Source organism: Lathyrus oleraceus, chromosome 4 (genome assembly GCF_024323335.1).
Source record: "Lathyrus oleraceus cultivar Zhongwan6 chromosome 4, CAAS_Psat_ZW6_1.0, whole genome shotgun sequence".
Lineage (NCBI taxonomy): Eukaryota > Viridiplantae > Streptophyta > Magnoliopsida > Fabales > Fabaceae > Lathyrus > Lathyrus oleraceus.
In genome coordinates, this window is record NC_066582.1 from 168,022,985 (window position 1) to 168,035,798 (window position 12,814).

The window sequence follows — 12,814 nt, forward strand, 5'->3', positions numbered from 1 at the left end:
TGAAGTTTCCTTTAATTAACCTAAGAGACCAAAGTCATCACCATTGTCAAAGTAAAAGAGTTAACCTAGAGGACAACACACACTTTATCCAGAGAAGATAATGCCAAGAGAATCAAAGAAGTAGATCTTATGGATGGATGAGAACAGAAACACCACCACCTTACAAACCCAAGGACCTTGTGCTGAGACAAGTCAATGTTAAAGGAACAAACTTTAAAGACAAAATACTACATGATTAAGAACAAAGAAAATAGAGGATGTTGTAAGTTGTAAATGCGCCTAAGAGGGGGGGTGAATTAGGTGATAAAAATTTCTTCGATCTAGTTTCCGGTTTTTGGATATTTTTGTTTAAGTGCGGAAAATTAAAATGCGGAAAGTAAACGACACCGGAAATTATAGTGGTTCCCTTCACAATCCGAAGGTACATCCACTCCCCTTTCACACGAAAGAAAATTCACTATAGTTAGAAATGGTACAGCCTATTCACACAACCGGTGATGCCTACTATCTAACCTATAGACAAACAAGTGTATGAAGAACAATCCTCTTCAAACACCAACCCTTGTGTCCAACAATCCTGGATCACAAGTCAAACAGAAAATAATTCTATGAATGATTTTAACAAAGATGTAGTGATATCAATCTTCTCTTGATTGATCTTCTCCTTAGATAAATAAGTCACTCAAAAGATAATATGCAAGTGTTCAATCAAAAGAATGAGATGAAAATTTTTTATTAAGAACACTTTCAAAAAATTATTTTAGGAAAAATATGAGAGAGTGATTTATTTGAAGTTTGTATGAAAATTCTTGGAGGTGAAAATTCATTTTGAAAATTCAATAATTTATATTGCCAAAAATACCTTTTCAAAGAGGTATCATTTCCCTCATGAACATTGATGAAAATATATAATTTTTCAAAGCCATTTTTGCTGTAACGAACAGTGTTAACCGGTTAACCATATGGGTTAACCGGTTAACGCATGCAAACGTTAACAGAGAATTTGAAAATCTGGGTTGTTAACCGGTTAACCCATATGGTTAACCGGTTAACACTGTTGAAATGCAGAAAAACACTTAAAAATAAATGTGTCTTGCATTTCAAGGTGTTAACAAAAAGTTATTTTAAAAGATGCAAATGCAAATCATAATTGTTGAACACTTGTATACTAATCTAAGAGTGAGTTAGATATACCTAAGAAGTGAATCAATAATCTTGCCAATGGTTGTCTTGAAAATGAAGCTTGATCAAAAATGCATATGCGACTTTGGATACTTGATGCTTGAGATAACTTTGAAGCTCTTCTCTTTTTGCATTGATGCAAGTTGTCTTCATCAAAATACTTCTTGGATTGAAGCTTGCTTCTACAATCTCCCCCTTTTTGATGATGACAACCACTTTGCGATAGATGCAGAAGGATAAGTTTCTCTAAGATGATTTCTCCCCCTAAATTTAGGAACTCCCCCTAAATGATAGGCATACAACAATTCTGCATAGAAAATCATTAGAGAAAACACGTCTTCTCCCCCTTTGTCATTAGCAAAAAGGAAGAGACTTTAAGTAAAAGGAAAAGCATACAAGTAAACAGACATTATGCGATTATCAGAAAAGCATTGAATCACAACATATGACAGAATAAACAGGATTAAAAGTTAAGTGTTTGGTAGACATGACAAGCATAAACATAGTTTAACAACAATAAAAACACTAGAACAACATATAACAGAAAACATAAACAAGAAAGAAACATAGTGCTTTATTCTTCTTCCGAACCGGCCTCATCCTCCTCACCATCCGCTTCACTACCGTCAGCACCTTCATCATCTTCTACGGGAAGGTTGCGGGAACTCAACACTAGGTTCCGAAGACTCTTGATAGCACGGGTGGTCTCACGGTGGTGATTCATCATGGTAGTATAGAGAAACTCATTGGAGATGCCACCTTCCGGAATAGGGAAGTTTGAAGAGGAGGAGCCATCATCATATTTGTAGGAGCCGTCGTTGCTTTGAACAATTCCAGTATTTTTCATGATGGTAACACCATTGATTTCATTTGCGGTAGTGGTCATAGCCAAAAAAGGTTCTCGCCCGATTTCCATATCTGTGAGTTCCAAAATCCTTGAAATAAGGCGACCGTATGGCAGCCTTGTCTTGAGAGAGAGTTGCTGTCGCAGATGATATAACATAGTGGGCAGCCAATTAACTCGGATCTTGTTCTTCACTGCAAACAGAACTTGCATTTCCAAATCATTAATTTGAGACAGGTTGGAATCCTTGGGCAGCAGAACATGGCAGATAACATAGTGCAGCATGCGATCGTCAACCGACAGATTTTTAGCATAGCAAAGGATGCGAGACGTGCGCTGTCCCGACACAACCACCTCCCGGGGAAATCTGCAGATAGAGTAGTAGTATTCCATCTTATCATACTGAGCCCATTTTCCTTCCTCATGATTAACACCTTTTCGTAGGAAAAAACCTGAATATGGAATCTTAAGAGACGCAGCCAACGTCCCAAGGTCGGTAACAATTTCACAGTTTCTAACAGTTGCATACAGCATGTGTTGTTCATCAGTATTTAGATTTAAGGTAAAATGATTCAGAAAGGATTTTACCAAGTCAGTGTAAATTTTCCCATCGTCAGTGATGAACTCATGCAATCCTTGAAACTTCAACAACTCAGGGAAAGAGAAAGTAGTGAAGGATTTTAGATTCACATACTTACCCTTAAGCAGATGTCGAACCCTGACCTTGAAGTTCATTCTCCTTTTCTTGGCAGTTTCCATTTTCAACTCTTCCTCTTCACTGCTTGAAGATGAGACAGGAGCCTTTCCCATTCTTGGTGGAGCCATGAAGAAGATGAAGATTCTAGGGTTTAGAGATGGATTTTGGGAAAAGGGGTTTGAGAGTTATGAAAGTTAAATGGTTTATGGAGAGTAATGAGGATGGAGAGAGTTATGAGGGGTAGGTGAAAGAACAAAGCACATGCAATGAACATAAACCCACAAAAAAAATAAAACATTTAATTAACACGTTCTGTTTTAAAACGAAAAACAGAGTTGCTGTTGGGAGGCGTTAACCGGTTAACCTATACCGTTAACCGGTTAACGGACTAAATTTTTCAAAAAATAGAAAAAAACAGCAGCTCCGTTATGAAAATTCGTGAAAAGATATTTACAAAAAATTTTGCACAAAATATTAGCACTTATCAAGACGCAACTTTCGATATAAAAAATATTTTAAAACGGATAAAATTTGGACATGCGAAAGTGAGAAAAACGGGAAAACGGCGAAAAAGAGGTGCTAGCATGCATAACATAAAAATTGAAAGTAAACACATTTTTAGCAACTATACCACATAACAAGTAATTTGAAGACAAGGTTAGATGTCACCTTCATTGAGAATACCGAGTTCTCGCCGAATTTTAAAGAATTGCTCTTTAGCCAATGGTTTTGTGAATATGTCAGCGAGTTGGTTATGTGTATCCACGAACGTAACATCTACATCTCCGTTAAGCACGTGATCTCGGAGGAAATGATGTCGGATATCTATGTGCTTCGTCCTTGAATGCATGACCGGGTTCTTTGTGATGTTGATGGCACTTGTGTTATCGCATCGAAGAGGAATGCAGCCGAGGTCTATACCAAAATCCAGAAGTTGTTGCTTGAGCCATAAAATTTGTGCACAACAACTGCCTGCTGCAATGTACTCTGCTTCGGCCGTGCTAAGTGCGACACATGCTTGCTTCTTGCATGCCCACGACACTAGTGCATTCCCGAGAATGTGACAGGTACCACTTGTGCTTTTTCTATCGGTCTTACAGCCTGCATAGTCAGCATCAGAATAACCAATCAAGGAACATGTACTACCTTTTGGATACCATAGTCCGACGTTCGTTGATCCTTTGAGATATTTCATAATCCTCTTCACGGCGGTGAGATGCGATTCCTTCGGGTTTGCTTGAAAGCGTGCACACAAACATACACTAAACATAATGTCGGGACGGCTTGCCGTCAAATATAGTAATGAACCAATCATACCTCGATATTTTGTAATATCTATTGACATTCCGGATTCATCTTGATCGACGTACGTTCCGGATCCCATAGGAGTGGACATCACTTTGCAACTATCCATATCAAATCTTTTCAATAATTCCTTGCAATACTTGGATTGGTTGATGAAGATGCCATCCTTGGTTTGCTTGATTTGTAGTCCAAGAAAATAGTTCAATTTTCCCATCATGGACATCTCGAATTCTCCTTGCATCATGGTTGAAAATTCTTCGCAAAGATCTTTATTTGTTGAACCGAAGATGATGTCGTCGACATAGACTTGAGCCAATAAGGTGTTACCCTTGATTTTCTTTATGAACAAAGTCTTGTCAACCTTTCCTTTTACAAAACCCTTTTCACAAAGAAAGTTGCTGAGGCGGTCATACCACGCTCTCGGTGCTTGCTTTAAACCATATAGTGCTTTCTTCAACTTGTAGACATGTGAAGGGTTCTTGAAGTCTTCAAAACCCGGAGGTTGTTTGACGTAGACTTCTTCATTGATATAGCCATTTAGGAAAGCGCTTTTGACATCCATCTGAAACAATTGAAAGTTCATAGAACAAGCAAAAGCAAGTAATAATCGAATTGCTTCTAACCTTGCTACCGGAGCGAACGTCTCATCAAAATCAATTCCTTCTTGTTGGTTGTATCCTTGTGCGACCAATCTTGCTTTGTTACGAACTATGATCCCATTCTCATCAAGTTTGTTCTTGAAGACCCATCTTGTTCCAATGATGTGCTTGTTGTCCGGTCTTGGTACAAGACTCCAAACTTGATTTCTTTCGAATTGGTTGAGTTCTTCTTGCATTGCCACTATCCATTGATCGTCGCCTAAGGCTTCATCGACTTTGGTTGGTTCTATTTGAGACACAAAAGCCATGTTGAGACAAGCATCTTTGAGATTTAGTCGTGTTGCAACGCCTTGGCTAATATCACCAATAACTTTATCAATGGGGTGATCTCTATGAGTCTTCCATTCTTTTGGTAGATCATGATGTTCTTCAATGATTGGTGAGCCATCTCCTTGTGGAATTGATTGAGCATTTGAAAGTTCCTTTTGTGATACATCTATTATATCATCATCATCATCAACAACAAGGTTATCCTCTTTCGAGGGGTTAGTTTCATCAAAACATACATGCGTTGATTCTTCAATAGTAAGAGTTCTTTTATTGAAAATTCTAAAAGCCTTACTAGAAAGGGAGTAGCCAAGGAAGATACCTTCGTCGGATTTCTCATCAAACTTACCAAGATTGTCCTTTCCATTGTTGAGGACAAAACATTTGCACCCAAAGATGTGAAAGAAAGATATATTGGGCTTCCTTCCTTTGAAAAGCTCATACGGAGTCTTTTTGAGAATCGGCCGAATGTTGACACGGTTTGCTAACAAAGCATGCTGTGCTAACTGCGTCCGCCCAAAAATATTTAGGAAGGTTGGAGTCGCTGAGCATCGTTCTTGCGAGTTCCACCAAGGATCTGTTCTTTCTCTCTACGACACCGTTTTGTTGTGGTGTTCGTGGTGCGGAGAAGTTGTGGGAAATTCCGTGCTTTTCGCAGAATTCTTCAAAAAATGTATTTTGAAATTCTCCCCCGTGGTCACTTCTAATGGAGATTATTGAGAGAGACTTCTCATTCTGAATTTGTTTTGCATATCTTTTGAAAGCCTTGAAAGCATCGCTTTTCTGCACAAGAAACAAAGTCCACGTATATCTAGAGAAATCATCAACAATTACCAAACCGTAAACATTACCTCCGAAACTTTTTGTTCTTGATGGACCGAAGAGATCCATGTGCAAGAGTTGAAGTGGCCTTGACGAAGACACAACATTCTTGGATTTGAAAGTCGTCTTGGTTTGCTTTCCCTTTTGGCATGCGTCACACATCTTATCCTTGATGAACTTAATCTTTGGAAGACCAATGACAAGATCATGCTTTATTAATTTGTTCATGTGCTCCATGTGTATATGAGCGAATCTTTTATGCCATAGCCAAGCCTCGTTGTTGTTCGTCATTAGGCATTTTACCTTCAAGGAAGAATCATCAAAAGACGTCATAAAAATATTATTAATCCTTTTACCTTTTAGCAAGATGTCATGGGTGACTTCATGTTCTATCACACATTCATCTTTTGTGAAATTGATTCGGAACCCTTTGTCACACAATTGACTTATACTTAGTAAATTGTGCTTTAGGCCTTCAACATAAAGGACATCTTCGATGATGGTAGCAGGAGGTGCTCCAATGGTTCCTACTCCAAGGATTTTCCCTTTGGTGTCATCACCGTATGTAACATATCTTTTGGCCTTTAAAGATAGATGTGAAAATTTGTCGATGTCGCCCGTCATATGCTTTGAACAACCGCTATCAAGATACCATTGATTAGAAGTTGTCTTCAAGCATACCTACAAAACAAAATCAAGTTTTGTTAGGTACCCAAATTGCTTTGGGTCCTTGGTAGTTAGTACCCTTTTTAACCCACACATAATGCCCTGTTGGAACGCTAAAGTTTCGCACATAACAAGTATTAGGTGTGTGCCCTTTGATTCCACAATAAAAGCAAGTTAGTTGAAAATTACTTCTATATCTAGGAACATAATTCTTCTTTTTAGCAATCATTTTCTTTTTATGACTTTGATGCATAATTTTAGAATTGTTTACTTTCTCTTTTGCAACTTGTTCACTTGCTTTAACAAAAATGGTCTTATTTGTGCTTGGTTTAGAAAACTTAGAATATCCTAATCCACTTTTGTCATTAGAATACCTTTGGTGTTTAAGAATTTCTTCCAACCCAATTTGACCTTTTTCATATCTTTCTAAAACTCTTTTAAGTTGAACAATTTGAAAAGATAAAGATTCACAATTCTTACATGCAAGACTTTGTTTTTCATCCATCAACTTTTGTTTTCCACTTTCAATATAATTTTCCAAAGCAGTATTTTTTTCTTCTAAGGATGAAATTTGTTTCTTTTGGGATGAAATACTTTTATACAATGTCTTGCATTCTTTTAAGAGTTCATTTATAACATCTTGTGCGTCATTGTCATAAACTGAAAAATTGCTACTAACCTCATCGATTTCTTCATCGGAGTGATGTGAAGCCATAAGAGCCATGTTCGCACATTCATCGCTTTCCGATTCCGAAGATGAACTGATCTCATTATCATCCCAAGCGACGTAAGCCTTTTTGTTTTTGAATTCCTTCTTGCCTTTGAATCCTCCTTTCTTTGCAAGTTTTGGGCAGTCCGGCTTTATGTGACCTTGCTGTCCACATTCATAACACGTAACGTCTTGCATTGATGTGGATGCTTCCTTTTTCCTGAAATGGTTATTCTTTTTAGGATAAGAGGAATTTTTATTTTTATTAAAAAACTTACCAAGCTTCTTTACAAGAAGCATAAAGTTCTCATCTTCGGACGTCTCATCATCTTTGTCCCTTTTTGAATCAACCTTCAAGGCAATTCCCTTGGACTTCTTTTCTTGACTTTCGTGCTTCTCGAGCCTTCCAAGTTCCAATTCGTGTTCTTGAAGTTTTCCAAATAGAGACGCGGAGGTCATCGTTGAGAGACTATTCTTTTCCGAAATAGCAGTCACTTTCGGTTGCCATTCTCTTGTCAAAGATCTTAGGACTTTCAGGTTGAGATCATCATTAGTGAAAGTTTTACCCAGAGCGATCAAGTGATTTGTTAGATGGACGAATCTCTTTTGTAAGGCAACTATAGATTCACCGGGCTGCATGCGGAACATCTCATATTCTTGGCTTAGGGTGTTTAGTCTTGATCTCTTTACTTCGGTGGTTCCTTCATGTGTTTCAACCAAGGTGTCCCAAATCTCCTTTGCCGATTTACATTGAGATATACGGAAGAATTCGTCCATACTGAGAGCGCTTTGGAGTATGTTGATTGCCTTCTTTTCATTCAGAATTCTTTTCTTATCATCTTCGTCATAAGTGTTTTTCAACTTTGGGGTACCAACTCCATTCACCGGTTTGTGTGGACCTTCTTCAACTGCTTCCCATATACCTTCCCCTTGGGCCTCGAGATGTGCCTTCATTCTGATTTTCCAGAAGTCGAAATATTCTCCGGAGAAGAGTGGGGGCTTGTTGCTACTTCCACCGTCTTTGAAAACCGGATTTGTGCTTGCGGAAGCCATGCTGGATCTTCTAGGAACAAGTTACCTATAACTTGCTCTGATGCCAAATGTAAGTTGTAAATGCGCCTAAGAGGGGGGGTGAATTAGGTGATAAAAATTTCTTCGATCTAGTTTCCGGTTTTTGGATATTTTTGTTTAAGTGCGGAAAATTAAAATGCGGAAAGTAAACGACATCGGAAATTATAGTGGTTCCCTTCACAATCCGAAGGTACATCCACTCCCCTTTCACACGAAAGAGAATTCACTATAGTTAGAAATGGTACAGCCTATTCACACAACCGGTGATGCCTACTATCTAACCTATAGACAAACAAGTGTATGAAGAACAATCCTCTTCAAACACCAACCCTTGTGTCCAACAATCCTGGATCACAAGTCAAACAGAAAATAATTCTATGAATGATTTTAACAAAGATGTAGTGATATCAATCTTCTCTTGATTGATCTTCTCCTTAGATAAATAAGTCACTCAAAAGATAATATGCAAGTGTTCAATCAAAAGAATGAGATGAAAATTTTTTATTAAGAACACTTTCAAAAAATTATTTTAGGAAAAATATGAGAGAGTGATTTATTTGAAGTTTGTATGAAAATTCTTGGAGGTGAAAATTCATTTTGAAAATTCAATAATTTATATTGCCAAAAATACCTTTTCAAAGAGGTATCATTTCCCTCATGAACATTGATGAAAAAATATAATTTTTCAAAGCCATTTTTGCTGTAACGAACAGTGTTAACCGGTTAACCATATGGGTTAACCGGTTAACGCATGCAAACGTTAATAGAGAATTTGAAAATCTGGGCTGTTAACCGGTTAACCCATATGATTAACCGGTTAACACTGTTGAAATGCAGAAAAACACTTAAAAATAAATGTGTCTTGCATTTCAAGGTGTTAACAAAAAGTTATTTTAAAAGATGCAAATGCAAATCATAATTGTTGAACACTTATACTAATCTAAGAATGAATTAGATATACCTAAGAAGTGAATCAACAATCTTGCCAATGGTTGTCTTGAAAATGAAGCTTGATCAAAAATGCATATGCGGCTTTGGATACTTGATGCTTGAGATAACTTTGAAGCTCTTCTCTTTTTGCATTGATGCAAGTTGTCTTCATCAAAATACTTCTTGGATTGAAGCTTGCTTCTACAGATGTTGGAGAAACAAACTATAAAGGCAAAAAACTAGCCACCATCTAGGATGTACAACACATGACCAAGAACAACACAAAAAATAGAGCCTAAAATCTAGAAAATCTAATTGGAGAATCCATTCCGAGGAAGTGGAATACTAAAACTACAACAATCTTTCGATAAATATTTCAATGTTGTCCAAAGGCTGTTATCACTCACACCTGGAATTGTGAAGATTTTTATTTTAAAAAGAACAGAAAGCAAAGGCAATTATGGCACACCTTTCTACCATACCACCCTATCAGTAACGAGTCATTCAAAAACAAAGGGTGTGAAACCTAAGATATGTCGAACTTGAACCCAGCTCAATCCAACGCAGAGAGAAAACAAGTTATGCATCGTTGTTCAAAGATCAAAACACTAGCAAAGATAGATTGCAGTTCAATGCTATGCACACGAAGAAAGAAGAACCATACACGACAATGATGCAAAACCAGTACACATGATAGAGGTAGGTCACAGTTTTAGATCAAAACTATACACACTACACGACATCTGAAAATAAACAAATTTACTTCAACAAGCTAATCTTTTCTCCTCGACATTGGTGACATATACTAGTATCATTCACAAATGGCTCACACATTCTTAAATTTTAATGGATTGGACAACAATAAATCAAAACAATGAACGGACAATAATTCTATCACAAATCAAATTTATAATTGAAAATAACATTAATTTGTTTGATTAATAATGTGTTACATGTAGAAATGACCAATTCGTTCATGATGATTGGATATGTAAAAAAGAAACTCAAATCTCAAAATGATAACATGAAAAAATAAGAATGCACAGAATTTTGGGCATCAGTTCTCCAAGGTGATATTAACATCAATGAAATTCAGATGCAAATTACCCATTTACACAATTTCAGATTCATCACGTGCCCGTTCTTAAACATGAGGAAAAATCCAAAACCGTAACTTAACTATTGATAAAGTTAATCAACAAAACGAGATAACCGTAGAAATAAAAAAAATGAAGCAAGAGAGGGAAACATAAAAGCGATCAGAACCTGTCGGGATTCATAAATAACATCAAAGATTATCAGCGGATTGACAGACAAATGAATTTCTATCATCACTTCGCTTTTCTTTTCCCTCTATATTATAATTCAACTAACAACCATCAACTCAATTTCAACAATTTTTCAACTCAAACAAAACCATAAAATCAAAATATGTATGCATGCAAATAGTTTTCATTAAGAAAAAGATTTTTTAAAATTGAATGTTATTTCTTATAGGATTACACCATCATCGACGAGCCAAAGAATGACTCGCTCCGGGACCGCTTTTTTCATCATAGATCAGATTGATATAAAGAAATTACTGTATTGAAAAATAAATTGCCTGAAAAAACTGCTGAAATGTTGGTGTTAATTCGAGAACTCAATGATAAACTGAAAATAAACAAAGCAAAAGATAAATACAGAAATTAATGAAGGATAACTGTTACGTTATCGGCAGCTGATTTGCTCTTTTGATGAAACAGACGAACTCGGCGATTATTTATAGATATAAATTAGGGTTTTATCAATTTTCCAATCCAAAGGATATAAACAGGAGAAAGCCGGTTGGGCCGGGTATAATTTGTTGGCCCAACAACTACTTATCTAAAACTATTGAGAATTTATATTTTCATTTTTCAAATTTAACTTGGCATCCCAACTGTTATACAATTACTATATTAATATTGTGAAATATAAAAATTCATTTTGAGTATTTTGAAAATCTCTTGTGTATATTGGATTTTTCATTCAAATATAGTGAGTATTTAATTTTAACAAATTTTTATGTTTTTACAAAAGTTATTTTAGAAAAATATAGATATTTTTATCGGATTTTTTGAAATGTCGAATAAAAATTCATATTTTTAGTAGATTTTTATTATATATTTTAAAAATCCGTAAAAATACATGCACTATTTTGATTTTTTTGAAAAGCCCGATAAGAAGGCATGATTTTTATTGGATATTTTGAAAATTTTGATAAAAATGCATGGTTTTAACCGTAGAGAGAGAGAGAGAGAGAGAGAGAGAGAGAGAGAGAGAGAGAGAGAGAGAGAGAGAGAGAGAGAGAGAGAGAGAGAGAGAGAGAGAGAGAGAGAGAGAGAGAGAGAGAGACCCCGGAAGTTTCCAACTTCCATTCTTTTATAATCCCTCTTGGTCTTCATGCTTGAGAAAAGTAAGGAGGACTTAGTTGAGGGAGGGATTCACGGGAAGGTGGTTTAAGGAGCGAAGACTGGGGCGACGTGGATCACTTCTGTTTGAAACCCATTACGCTGATTTTGCATACGTGACGGTCGTGATGGACTTGTGCGTTCGTCACAATCAAGGGTAGCATGACGATCGTGATGGGGTGTGTGACGTTCGTCACATTCACAAAATTCATATTTTCTGATTTTTCTGTTGTTTCTCTTCTGTTTCTTCTTCTTTTCCTTCCTTTTCTATACTCTACTCATTTAAGCATGAGAATTGAAATACCTGCAAAAATAACTCGAACACTTGCAGAATAATCGGAATATAAATGAAAACTGTACGATTTTTTAATGTAAATCAAGGCAAATATACGATACATTTTCGTGTTATCAAACTTCCCTATACTTGAATCTTTGTTTGTCCTCAAGCAAATAATCAATATAAAATTCGAAACACTAGTTAAACGCGGATACATTGCACATTTCTAATGCGTACGTGGTTGTTTGGTATTTCGTTAGAATGACAAATACTCAAGTAAAACACTAAAGACACAGTAACAACACAAGCCACAAGCATTAACATAAATCTCTCCTCTATACAAACCAGTTCGAATCATGTTATTATAGCTCAACCTAATGCTTCTTGTTTCTATTTCACCCGGTTTCATTCTAGCGCAATCACATTAAGCCCTTTGCCTTTACACGCACTTAGTGAAGTAACCGGTTGGTGGCTTTAATCCTTTTTTAGCACGGGGTCTGGTACACGAGTGTGGTAACCCTTTATATATCCCAATTGAAGGTTGTGGGGGATCGAACCGTAGTTCTCCCTACCGAGTCCAGTACCAGGTAGTTTCCTCATCGCTTCTCTCATTAGCCAACAGTTAGCATATATTACTCCTATACGGTACTTGGGAGTTACCGAGTAGCAAGTGATAGAGAAGTTTAGGGATAACATGAGTGCTCATTTTTTCCTATCTTAGCTCCAGATTAGGTATGGCGACCTAGCACGTTAGTCTAAGTATGAGGAAATCGCTAGGGTATACTAGCTACATCTTGTAGGATATACTATATTAGCGGATACGTCTCATGTATATATGGATGCAAAGTACATTTGGATGTTTAGTAGCATTTCCATGTTATCTGGGCATGAGGGTGTGCTGCACTAACTGTTTTATATGCTGCACTTGGAGAGGCAACTTTTTTTTAGACTAG

General features: G+C 36.7%; 2 non-coding genes across 2 annotated transcripts; both read right to left on the reverse strand.

The window, feature by feature from the left end:
- Positions 1-10,201: 10,201 nt before the first annotated feature.
- Positions 10,202-10,295, reverse strand: LOC127077613 (small nucleolar RNA Z101). The gene has a single exon (XR_007787404.1). It is a non-coding gene; the product is annotated as a small nucleolar RNA Z101 (small nucleolar RNA).
- Positions 10,296-10,407: 112 nt separating this feature from the next.
- LOC127077627 (small nucleolar RNA snoR14) lies at positions 10,408-10,492 on the reverse strand. The gene has a single exon (XR_007787417.1). It is a non-coding gene; the product is annotated as a small nucleolar RNA snoR14 (small nucleolar RNA).
- Between the last annotated feature and the right edge of the window lie 2,322 nt (positions 10,493-12,814).